This window comes from Coregonus lavaretus (assembly GCF_964263955.1).
Source record: "Coregonus lavaretus genome assembly, chromosome: 6".
In the NCBI taxonomy this organism is placed as follows: domain Eukaryota; kingdom Metazoa; phylum Chordata; class Actinopteri; order Salmoniformes; family Salmonidae; genus Coregonus; species Coregonus lavaretus.
In genome coordinates, this window is record NC_139993.1 from 28,143,654 (window position 1) to 28,157,350 (window position 13,697).

The following is a 13,697-nucleotide window of genomic DNA, read 5'->3' on the forward strand; positions in this document are numbered from 1 at the left end:
TTCCCGAAGTAGCCATACAACAAATTACCATGCGTATCGCTTTTAATTGGGCCTATTAGATAGGCTATTATAATTTCAAATTTTTGCTCTATTCATCCGAAAGGAAGCGTGTTTATAACATACAGTAGAATTGAACAGGTGAACACGCAGTTGATATTTTGCATTGAAGTGTGTAGGCTACCACTAAGTATGCCTACTGTAGTTTTAATTTCTTTCAGAGTAGACGTTTCAGAATTCGCGATCAGTGCAGCATATTTAGGTTCGGGAGGAAGTAAATGTAAAACATTATTAAATTCAAACGATCTGTTTAGAGGTCGACAACAATTTGCAATTGTTTTTATGTTTCAGAAATGGTCAGATACAACAAATGTCACTGAAACACCTCCAAAGACATTTGATCAAGTTCCCCATTGATATTTCCTTTAGATATACTGTGTCGGTCTAATTCCAATACTTCCAAAGTATACAGCAAATAAGGGCGTTATTGTCATTATAAAAGGTGAATGATGGGCGTTATTCAGACGGAGTTATAATCCTTGTTCACGCACGCATAGTTTTACGACAGGACTCATTTATAACAGGAAACAGCGCATGCAGATATTTAGTGTAAATGTATTTAGTCTACCTTTATTTGTGGTTAGCTGCCAATTACCTTTTGTCCTGTAAGATCAGCTCAGTCAATGTATCAGATGGGTCTTTATACAAAATAGATACCGTTAAACTGATGTTTACTGATGTCCACAAACTGAAACCTATTCAATTCACAGTGTTTGCTCCCTATCTCCTGGTGGTAGAATTGAATCCCAGGTTTACCAGTAGACTACCAGAAAATCTGTTACTACAGTAGTATGGCCTGCCCACACGAAAAAATACTACAGTTTACTATAGAATACTAAAGTACTTACTATAGAATTCTATAGTATACTGTAGAATACTATACTACACACTGTAGTATCCTTTGATCATGTGTAGTACTTACTATAGAATGTAGAATAATACTACAGTAAATACTACAGCATTATCCCCCCCAAAACACTAGTAAATACTACAGTAATGTCCGCAAAAACACTACAGTATACTACAATCCACAAACGCACTACATTAAATAGTAAATACTACAGTTTTCTTTGACTACAGTATTTTTATATAGTTAACTGTAAATACTACATTATAAACTGGGTGGTTCGAGCCCTGAATGCTGATTGGCTGAAAGCCGTGGTATATCAGACCGTATACCACATGTATGACAAAACATTTATTTTTACTGCTCTAATTACATTTGTAACCCGTTCATAATAGCATTAAGGCACCTCTGGGGTTTGTGGTATATGGCCAATATACCACGGCTAAGGTAGTGTTGTGTCGTGCCTACGAACAGCCCTTAGCCGTGGTATATTGGCCATATACCACACCCCCTCGGGCCTTGTTGCTTAAGTATACTACAGTAAATACTTCAATATTCACTGTAGTGTTTTTGCAGACTCGCAAACATACTTTAACACAAAGAAGTTAGAAGGAAGACGTGCAAAGAGAAAAGCCTACTGTAGCTCCTGATAACAGAATTACAGAAATTACATTAACTCTGTGACCATGAATCCCATTTGGGTTGTGTTTTTTTGTGTGAGATATCAAGCTCAGGCATCCAATACAGCGGCAAGGCTTGGAGGCTTCCACAATATAATGTGCTCCCAGCACCCACTGAGGGATTTAGGGGGATGCCACATGGTAAGTGGATTTTAGTTTGGCTCTAAAAAATGAAGCTGTTCGTTCGTAACACATTCCAGTCAGCTGTTTGAAGTAACAATTGAGGCCTATAAGAAGACAAGTCTCTGTCAATTAGTTAGGATTTGTAATGAAGATATTTATAACCCAGAGATGGATGCCAAGGTTTCTTTGATTGTGTCATCCCGCTAATGGTTAAACATTGATTGAAGAATAGTATGCAGAGCATTAAGTCGATCCATGGTTATTACAATTATGAAAGTATTGCGTTATTTGTTGTTGATGCTAGCTTTAGTGTGCTATGGCTGGAAGACTGGTAGGCTACCTTCTAAGGCCAAAGAACCATAAGGATGTAGTTACGGTGATGGCCCAGAGAGAGGTTTGACTGACAGTCAAAGATATGGCAATATTCCCAGGGGGGAGCGCGAGAGACAGACAGACACAGAGAGAGAGGTTGTGTGTCTGTGTGTAAGAGAGATAGAGGTAGTGTGTGTTTGTGTGTCTGTGTGTGCCTGTGTGTGCGTGCATGTATGTGTGTGCGTGCGCTTGTGAGAGAGAGAGCGAGAGGTAATGTATGAGTGTGAGGGGGAGAGAGGGGTAATGTATAAGTGTGAGTGTGAGAGAGGTAATGTGTGAGTATGATTGCGAGAGAGAGGTAATGTATGAGTGAGAGAGAGAGGTAATGTATGGTGTAAGTGGGAGAGAGGTCATGTGTGAGTGACAGAGGGGTAATGTATGGTGTGAGTGAGGGAGCGAGGTAATGTATGAGTGTGATTGAGAGAGAGCGGTAATGTATGAGTGTGTGTGAGAGAGAGAGAGAGAGAGAGAGAGAGAGAGAGAGAGTGGTAATGTATGCATGTGAGTGAGATAGAGAGAGAGGTAATGTATGAGTGAGCGAGAGAGGTAATGTATGAGTGAGAGAGAGAGGTAATGTATGGTGTGAGTGGGAGAGAGAGGTCATGTGTGAGTGAGAGAGGGGTAATGTATGGTGTGAGTGAGAGAACGAGGTAATGTATGAGTGTGATTGAGAGAGAGCGGTAATGTATGAGCGTGAGAGAGTGAGAGAGAGGTAATGTGTGAGTGAGAGAGAGTGGTAATGTATGAGTGTGAGTGAGAGCGAGAGCGAGCACTACAGCACAATTGTGTATCAGCTCACAGATGCCCTTCTGCCCAGAGGCCTGGAGGAAGGCAGGGCTCCATTCACTGGTGTGGTAGTCAGGCATATGTCTCTCCTAGGAGATTAATGCTGTACCCTCATCTTCACTCCCTCACCATACAGCATACTGATGACAAAGTGATGGCCAGAGTACAGCACAGAGGTGCTCAGTGGTTCAGTTACACTGTTCCTACCAGGGGTATCATTGTAATTTCCATGCAAAAGACAAAATGTTAAACGGTATGGTATTATAGATGGCTATAGTAGAGAACACTGCTTGACTGCGCGGTGTAGGACTGTCGATATTGATCAGTGTCCTGTAAAAATGGCTTAGGATAAGGTTATCTTATCCTGCCTCGGTGGGCAGTTACCCCGGGGGGCTAGTTACCCCACGTTACCCCCCTATCTGGAAAATTCAGAAATATTCTACATGTACTTTAAGGCCAAAATGTAAATGACTTAACCAAGGTAGGAGCCTGCTTGGTTGTTACAGGAGTGGGTCGCAGTTCCGGAGCGACCCACTAGGTGTCATCCTCGACAACCATAGGCACCTCCTCACTCACAGTCGGGACTAATTATCTGCCTATTGGTGTCACCTGTGGCTATCTGATTCACCTGTGTATTTATGCCCTCACTTCCCTGTGTTCCCTTGCTCAGTTTTCTCTGCTAGTTCCTTAATGTCAAGCAGTACGTATCAGTGTTGGATCCGATATAGCCCCTGGTTCTCCTCAGACTTGACTGCCCTTGACCAGCACAAAAACATCCTGTGGCGTACAGCATTAGCATCAAATAGCCCCCGCGATATGCAACTTTTCAGGGAAGTTAGGAACCAATATACACAAGCAGTCAGGAAAGCAAAGGCTAACTTTTTCAAACAGAAATTTGCATCCTGTAGCACTAACTCCAAAAAGTTTTGGGACACTGTAAAGTCCATGGAGAATAAGAGCACTTCCTCCCAGCTGCCCACTGCACTGAGGCTAGGAAACACTATCACCACCGATAAATCTACAATAATCGAGAATTTCAACAAGCATTTTGCTACAGCTGGCCATGCTTTCCATCTGGCTACCACTAACCCGGCCACCAACTCTGCACCCTCTGCTGCAACTTGCCCATGCCCCCCCCCCGCTTCTCCTTCACACAAATTCAGACAGCTGATGTTTTGAAAGCGCTGCAAAATCTGGACCCCTACAAATCAGCTGGGCTAGACAATCTGGACCCTTTCTTTCTAAAACTAGCCGCCGAAATTGTCGCAACCCCTATTACTAGTCTGTTCAACCTCTCTTTCATAACGTCTGAGATCCCCAGAGATTGGAAAGCTGCCGCGGTCATCCCCCTCTTCAAAGGGGGTGACACTCTAGATCCAAACTGCTACAGACCTATATCCATCCTGCCCTGCCTTTCGAAAGTATTTGAAAGCCAAGTTAACAAACAGATCACCGACCATTTCGAATACCACCGTACCTTCTCCGCTATGCAATCCGGTTTCCGAGCTGGTCATGGGTGCACTTCAGCCACGCTCAAGGTCCTAAACGATATTATAACCGCGATTGATAATAGACAGTATTGTGCAGCCGTCTTCATCGACCTGGCCAAGGCTTTCGACTCTGTCAACCACCGCATTCTTATTGGCAGACTAAATAGCCTTGGTTTCTCAAATGACTGCCTCGCCTGGTTCACCAACTACTTCTCAGATAGAGTTCAGTGTGTCAAATCGGAGGGCCTGTTGTCTGGACCTATGGCAGTCTCTATGGGGGTGCCACAGGGTTCAATTCTTGGGCCGACACTTTTCTCCGTGTATATATATGATGTCGCTCTTGCTGCTGGTGACTCTCAGATCCACCTCTACGCAGACGACACCATTTTGTATACATCTGGCCCTTCATTGGACACTGTGTTAACAAACCTCCAAACGAGCTTCAATGCCATACAACAATCCTTCAGTAGCCTCCAACTGCTCTTAAACACTAGTAAAACTAAATGCATGCTTTTCAATCGAACGCTGCTGGCACCCGCCCACCCGACTAGAATCACCACTCTCGACGGGTCTGACCTAGAGTATGTGGACAACTACAAATACCTAGGTGTCTGGTTAGACTGTAAACTCAACTTCCAGACTCACATAAAGAATCTCCAATCCAAAGTTAAATCTAGAATCGGCTTCCTATTTCGCAACGAAGCCTCCTTCACTCATGCTGCCAAACATGCCCTCGTAAAACTGACTATCCTACCGATCCTTGACTTCGGCGATGTCATTTACAAAATAGCCTCCAACACTCTACTCAGCAAATTGGATGTAGTCTATCACAGTGCCATCCGTTTTGTATCCAAAGCCCCATACACTACCCACCACTGTGACCTGTACGCTCTTGTTGGCTGGTCCTCACTACATGTTCGTCGTCAAACCCACTGGCTCCAGGCCATCTATAAATCACTGCTAGGCAAATCCCCGCCTTATCTTAGCTCATTGGTCACCATAGCAGCACCCACCCGTAGTCTGCGCTCCAGCAGGTATATCTCACTGGTCATTCCCAAAGCCAACACCTCCTTTGGCCGCCATTCCTTCCAGTTCTCTGCTGCCAATGACTGGAACGAATTGCAAAAATCTCTGAAGCTGGAGACTCTTATCTCCCTCAATAACTTTAAGCATCAGTTGTCAGAGCACCTTACCGATCACTGCACCTGTACACAGCCCATCTGAAATTAGCCCACCCAACTACCTCATCCCTATATTGTTATTTATTTTGCTATTTTGCACCCCAGTATCTCTATTTGCACATAATCTCTTGCACATCTAGCATTCCAGTGTTAATACTATTGTAATTATTCTGCACTATAGCCTATGTATTGCCTTACCTCCATAACTTGCTACATTTGCACACACTGTATATATATTTTCTGTTGTATTTTTGACTTTATGTTTTTTTACCCCATATGTAACTCTGTGTTGTTTTTATTGCACTGCTTTGCTTTATCTTGGCCAGGTCGCAGTTGTAAATGAGAACCTGTTCTCAACTGGCTTACCTGGTTAAATAAAGGTGAAATAAATAAAAAATAAAATAAAAAAAACGTGACGGAGTTACAGGTACTCGAGAAGTGTTCTCTCCCTGTGTCATTGTGTTTTTCCAGTCAGAGTTAGTATTTCGTATTCTTGGCTGTCAGCCTGTTTTTTGGAGACCTATGTGCTCCTCATTTGTTTTCGTGTTAAGTCCGTTGTTTTGTATCCTGGCTTTTGGACCACCAGTAAAGATCCTTGATTCACCATCTCTGCCTACTGCCTACTGTCTATCCTGCACCGCACCTGGGTCACACCTCACACCAGCCCTTACACTTGGTGAAACAAGTATATGAATGAGTTTGAATAGAGATTCACTCCAAACCCTGAAATGATAAACCTCCAGTTTTAGGTGGTTGTTATAAGAAAATACTAATATGTTGTAAGCTATTGGCTTTGGCCACTGATACGGTGTGATAATGTATGCCAAGACTGCTTTGTTGAAGGTGTGAGGGTGTGTTAGGGGCTGCAGATAACATCCTAGTGAAAGAGGAATTAATCTATACCAAAGTATGAACCCTTATCTGAGTGCATCTGTGCCGGTAGCCCAGCGTACCGGCTCGGTATGTGTTAATGTGATTATATCAGTGGAGGCTGCTGAGGGGAGGACGGCTCATAATAATGTCTGGAATGGAGTAAATGGAATGGCATCAGACATATGGAAACCATGTATTGGATACCATTCCACCTATTCCGCTCCATCCATTATTATGAGCCGTCCTCCCCAATTAAGGTGCCACTAACCTCCTGTGGATTGTATGTCATGTGTTGATGTCCATGACCACTGCACTGTCATGTGATAATGTTCAGTGACAGTGTAACACCGCTAGGCCTATGTGGATGTGATGTTTTGTCATGTGATCTGGAAGTGATGCGCTTTTCTGTATCAGGTTTGCACATAGGGTCCGATTCCGACCTGAGTTAAGCATGCGTAAATGTAATGTCATTCCCATTTTATGCACTTTTATCTATATGGGTATTCTAACCTTGAACTTAAGCATGAGCATAGCATGCTATTCACCCGCTATTCGTTTGGGGTGGTGATCTAATAAATGAAGGTGTGGCGGAGGTGTGTCTACAGATACATCGTATTCTGACCTTGACTCAATTCCCTAGTAATTCCACCACCTTAATGCACAAGGAAACCATGAATAAGGTCTAGCGAACCTACCGGTTCCGAGTGGAAAATAATCGACTTTATTTTTTCAGATAGAAATAACACCATTCTCCATGCACTGTAATTTACATATTGATAAGAGCTATTGATAAGTGTTAGGTAATGAGTAATCCGTTTGGATAAGGGAATTGTAAATATAAATGGCACTTGTTTTAGATCATTTTACCTTATAAACGCTGGAGACAAATGTGAAACCAGTCATATGGCAGCAAACTGAAGCATATCAACTTTCCCACAGTTCATGAAATGCTATGCCATTATGAAGAATTTAAATTGTACAGACTTTTAACTTGCAGGGATGGGCACTCTCAAATGTCTTAATTATAGGCTACCCCAACTTTCTGTTTCCTATTTCTATCATGTTAAATATTAGCCAATATCAGTATCGACCGTCAGTAAGCCTAATAACAACACATTTTCAACTGCCAATGTACTGTTAGTTCCCTTCAGTTGGTACAGACTACATTATCATTCCATTTAATTACATTGTGTCGTTTACCTGCATTACCATGGGTTAAATAACTGAATGTGGCCATTTTCAGAATGAATCAAACCACCGTTTTCTTTCTTTTGTGCATAAATGTCTCCAAACCAGTTTTTTTATGATTCATCAATACTTTCCTAAACCTAAATAATCTACAAGACAGAGTATTTTTAAATCTACCAATTTGTGCTGAAACGGAGATGAATATGCATATATTTAGATGACTTTCTTTCATTGATCCCTAATATTCTGAACCCTTCCTCTCGATATATTCTATATAGACAAAATTAAGAGACAAAATTATAACTAAAAGGTACACCATATTTAAAGGGATGGCTTAACATAAATGTACTGAAAACCCTATTGAATGAAAACTCCACGAGAAAATATGTTGGCCAGCAAGTGGAAGGGTTTTCAGCGATTAAATGAAATGTATTCAGAGCGCACAAGGTAGCGCCTTTCACTAGGTCTTCAAGTGCTCTTATTGTTTTATAGGGGGAACACACCCCATCCACCATCAATGTGTAGGCCTAATACCTTAGCATGAATTGCTGAATAGGAAAGATGGGACATATCAGAAACTTTATTGGCTTGTTGGTTGTCTTAACCTTCAGTGTCTTATCCAATTAAATTCTACAGTTGGCTTGGGAGAGGACAGTTAGGTTTGTGCATCCCAAATGGCACCCTATTCCTTATATACTGTAGTGCACTACCTTTGGGTCCTGGTCAAAAGTACTGCACTAAAAAGGGAATAGGGTGCCATTTGTGACTCAGTCAGTCTCTTCTGCAGATAGTCTCTATAAAGAACAATAGAGACCATTGCTGTTAGTGTTCACCATAGAATGACATATAGAACTTATTTATAGGATCTCTGGGCTATTAACAGTATAAAACACATGATGTCACGTGAGAGATGTAAAGAGTGGGAAAACGATGGAGGAGGTGGAGGTGAGAGCAAGGGAACAGTGCTGAATGAAGAAACAAAAGGTTGATGGGATGAAAGATGGCGTAGGAGTGGGTGGGAGGATGGTGATGGAGGTGAAGAGGATGATGGGACTAAATTAGAGGAGTGTGTGTGTGTGCGTGCGTGTGTGTGTGTGCGTGCGTGTGGCTGTTTAAGGAAGCTAGGCTTGGTCAGGGTCGAGGAAACATCTCCCCAGTGTCATCGCAACAGAAACGTGTGCGTGTCAGCTCATCGATCTGCAGACTCATAGTAGTGATAGAGGGAGAAAGATGGAGGGCTGTGTTGGCAGGGACCGAACCACACTGCCACACACACAAACACACACCAACATTAGCGTTATTATACTCTATCTAGGTTTTATTCACTCATGATCAATAATATAGAGACCTCCAGACATACAGGATTCCAAACGTGTAACCATGTCAACGTTCATATCCGTAATTGTCTCACATAATGACTAATGAACGCATTGGCAATGTTATTCCTTAACGGCTGCAGTGTGCTTAGGCACTTATTCCATCCCAGCATTAACACATTGGAAAACTGTTCTAGCTCGAAGACATTGAAGATGTGTTAGTGCTGGGCTGGAACAAAAAACGACACACACTGCATCTCTCCAGGACCTGAGTTCTAAGCCCTTTCAATCTTTCATTGACACAAGACTTCCAGACGAGCTAAACCACTTCTATGCTCGCTTCGAGGCAAGCAACACTGAAGCATGCATGAGAGCACCAGCTGTTCCGGATGACTATGTGATCACGCTCTCCGTAGCCAATGTGAGTAAGACTTTTAAGCAGGTCAACATTCACAAGGCCGCAGGGCCAGACGGATTACCAGGATGTGTACTCCGAGCATGTGCTGACCAACTGGCAAGTGTCTTCACTGACATTTTCAACATGTCCCTGACTGAGTCTGTAATACCAACATGTTTCAAGCAGACCACCATAGTCCCCGTGCCCAAGGACTCTAAGATAACCTGCCTAAATGACTACCGACCCGTAGCACTGACGTCTGTAGCCATGAAGTGCTTTGAAAGGCTGGTCATGGCTCACATCAACAGCATTATCCCAGAAACCCTAGACCCACTCCAATTTGCATACCGCCCCAACAGATCCACAGATGATGCAATCTCTATTGCACTCCACACTGCCCTTTCCCACCTGGACAAGAGGAACACCTACGTGAGAATGCTATTCATTGACTACAGCTCAGCATTCAACACCATAGTGCCCTCAAAGCTCATCACTAAGCTAAGGATCATGGGACTAAACACCTCCCTCTGCAACTGGATCCTGGACTTCCTGACAGGCCGCCCCCAAGTGGTAAGGGTAGGTAACAACACATCTGCCACACTGATCCTCAACACGGGGGCCTCTCAGGGATGCGTGCTCAGTCCCCTCCTGTACTCCCTGTTCACCCATGACTGCATGGCCAGGCACGACTCCAACACCATCATTAAGTTTGCCGACAACACAACAGTGGTAGGCCTGATCACCGACAACGATGAGACAGCCTATAGGGAGGAGGTCAGAGACCTGGCCGTGTGGTGCCAGGACAACAACCTCTCCCTCAACGTGACCAAGACAAAGGAGATGATTGTGGACTACAGGAAAAAAAAGAGGACTGAGCACGCCCCCATTCTCATCGACGGGGCTGTAGTGGAACAGGTTGAGAGCTTCAAGTTCCTTGGTGTCCACATCACCAACTAACTATCATGGTCCAAACACACCAAGACAGTCGTGAAGAGGGCACGACAAAGCCTATTCCCCCTCAGGAGACTGAAAAGATTTGGCATGGGTCCTCAGATCCTCAAAAAATTCTACAGCTGCACCATCGAGAGCATCCTGACTGGTTGCATCACCGCCTGGTATGGCAACTGCTTGGCCCCCGACCGCAAGGCACTACAGAGGGTAGTGCGTACGGCCCAGTACATCACTGGGGCCAAGCTTCCTGCCATCCAGGACCTCTATACCAGGCGGTGTCAGAGGAAAGCCCTCAAAATTGTCAAAGACTCCAGCCACCCTAGTCATAGACTGTTCTCTCTGCTACCGCACGGCAAGCGGTACCGGAGTGCCAAGTCTAGGTCCAAAAGACTTCTCAACAGCTTCTACCCCCAAGCCATAAGACTCCTGAACAGCTAATCATGGCTACCCGGACTATTTGCACTGCCCCCCCACCCCATCCTTTTACGCTGCTGCTACTCTGTTAATTATTTATGCATAGTCACTTTAACTCTGCCCACATGTACATATTACTTCAACTACCTCAACTAGCCGGTGCCCCCGCACATTGACTCTGCACCGGTACCCCCCTGTATATATAGCCTCCCTACTGTTATTTTATTTTACTTCTGCTCTTTTTTTCTCAACACTTTTTTTGTTGTTGTTTTATTTTTACTTTTTTGTTAAAAATAAATGCACTGTTGGTTAAGGGCTGTAAGTAAGCATTTCACTGTAATGTCTGCACCTGTTGTATTCGGCGCATGTGGCCAATAAAATTTGATTTGATTTGATTTTAAATGAAATCAGCATTCTTCAATGTTACGTAATTCTGCCTATCTGAGGAAATTTGGAACGGCTCACGTAAAGTCCTTACAATAGGTCCTTCCAGAAAAGTGTCCCCAAATGTACTCGGCCCATTGACAGAGACAGTGTGACTTGGTGCAGAAGCCTGTTTGTGTACTGCAGTCTTATCAGTGTATGGGCTCTTCAGGCAGTGTAAGGGGATTGAAGGCTGCGACGGGCCATGGCATTGTTTCTCTAATCTGGGCCCAGCAGTGGTGTGTGTGAGCAGTTCATCCAGCTCTCTCTCCCTCCCTCTCTCTTTCTATGTGTGTGTGTGAGAGAGAGTGCTTGTGTGTGTGCCTCTGTATTTGCCTCTGTGTGTGTGTGTGTGTGTGTATGTGTGTGCGCGTGTGCAAACACATGTGTTGAATCTCAAACAGAACACCAATGTCCCATGAAATAAATACATGGTGAACTAGCCAGGATTAGGTCTGCAAATATTGAAAGAATGACAATGATGACATCATCAGATGGAAAGGATTGTTGCATACTGATGCAATGGTAAATGACTAAGTGGTCTCAGAATGACAACCCATATCTGTCTCCTTCATCCACCTTTATTGAGGTTGAGCAGCAATAACCTGGTGTCATGAAACTGTGTCTCAAATAGTCTAATATCCTTGTCTGAGATCATTCATCACCACTGATTTGTACCGATGCACCAAGTCTGGAACCAACAGGACCTTGGACAGCTTCTACCCCCGAGCCATAAGACTGCTAAATAGTTAACCAAATATAGCTACCCGGACTATCTGCATTGACCCCCTCTTTGCAATACCTCTTTTGACTCCACATACGCTGCTGCTACTGCTTATTATCTATCCTGTTGCCTAGTCACTTTACCCCTACCCGTATGTACATATCTACCTCAATTACCTCGTACCCCTGCACATCGACTCGGACTGGTACTCCGTGTTTTTTTATTTGAAAGGAAAGAAAGTGATATGATGGCATGCATAGGAGCTAACTAAATGGGTGAATATCTTGCCTTAATATAGTTATATTATGTAGAGGAGGCATATTAAAAAGATTACCGACATCCCTTTTTGCTTCAATTAGCCAACTATTAGACACAGACACAGAGTTGTACACAAAAAAAGACGTTGCATCACCATCTGAGCAACTCATTGCCCCACAGCTTGAGAGACTATGAGGAAAAAATGCAAGTGGGACAAAAACAGACATGACTGGGCACTTCCTGTTCCTGCCTCTGACAGGAAGTGAGTGTGCCCCGCGGAGCCTAGGACTCCTGCTGTGGCGGCGCAGCTTCCACCTGCTGCCGCCTGATTATATCTCATTAGACTGACTCCCTTAATCGAATCTGCCTTGCTGCTCAAACTCAATTCTGTCTGCCTGACTGGAGGCCCACACTTCCTCTGTTGGCACTCACTGCACGCACCCACACACACACGTATATGCGCACATGCACTGCACATACACAAACAAACACCTGCATTATGCACATGCGCAAGCACAGATGCGCAAGTGCACACACACACACACTGGAAGAGTGACAGTTTGTGTAAGTATGAGCAGTGTGTGAGACGGATTGTGTGTTTGAGAGATTCAGCGAGTGAGCATGTGACAGGTTGTGTGAGAAAATGTGTGTGTGAGTGTGTGTCACGCTGTGTGTGTCAGATTGTGTGACATGTTTATGTCACACTGTGTGTTGGAGTGTTTGATATTCTGCCTATGTCAGAATGTGCTTTAAGGTGTGATGGGATGTGTGTGAGTGAGTATGTTCATCAGCCTGTGCTCATGCACTGCATGTCAGCTTCTGCAGAATACTATTTTGTCTGTCAATGTCCTATGTTATCCTGTGCCCCGTTAAGAGTTTATCAGACAGTGTGTTTGTGTATGCCCATACGAAAAAAATATACATTTCAATATATTTAAACAATGTATTTCAAATATACTGAACAAAAATATAAACGCAACATGCAACAATTTCAAAGTTTTTACTGAGTTACAGTTCATATAAGGAAATCAGTCAATTGAAATCAATTCATTAGGCCCTAATCTATGGATTTCACATGACTGGGAATACAGATATGCATCTGTTGGTCACAGATACCTTAAAAAAAAGGTAGGAGCGTGGATCAGAAAACCAGTCAGTATCTGGTGTGACCTCCATTTGCCTCGTGCAGCGCGACACATCTCCTTCGCATCGAGTTGATCAGGCTGTTGATTGTGGAGTTGGAGTGTTGTCCCACTCCTCTTCAATTGCTGTGCGAAGTTGCTGGATATTGCAGAGAACTGGAACATGCTGTCGTACACGTCGATCCAGAGCATCCCAAACATGCTCAATGGCTGACATGTCTGGTGAGTATGCAGGCCATGGAAGAACTGGGAAATGTTCAGCTTCCAGGAATTGTGTACAGATCCTTGTGACATGGGGCCATGCATTATCATGCTGAAACATGAGGTGATGGCGGCAGATAAATGGCACGACAATGGGCCTCAGGATCTTGTCTCTGTGCATTCAAATTGCCATTGATAAAATGCAATTGTGTTCGTTGTCCGTAGCTTATGCCTGCCCATACCATAACCCCACCGCCACCATAGGGCACTCTGT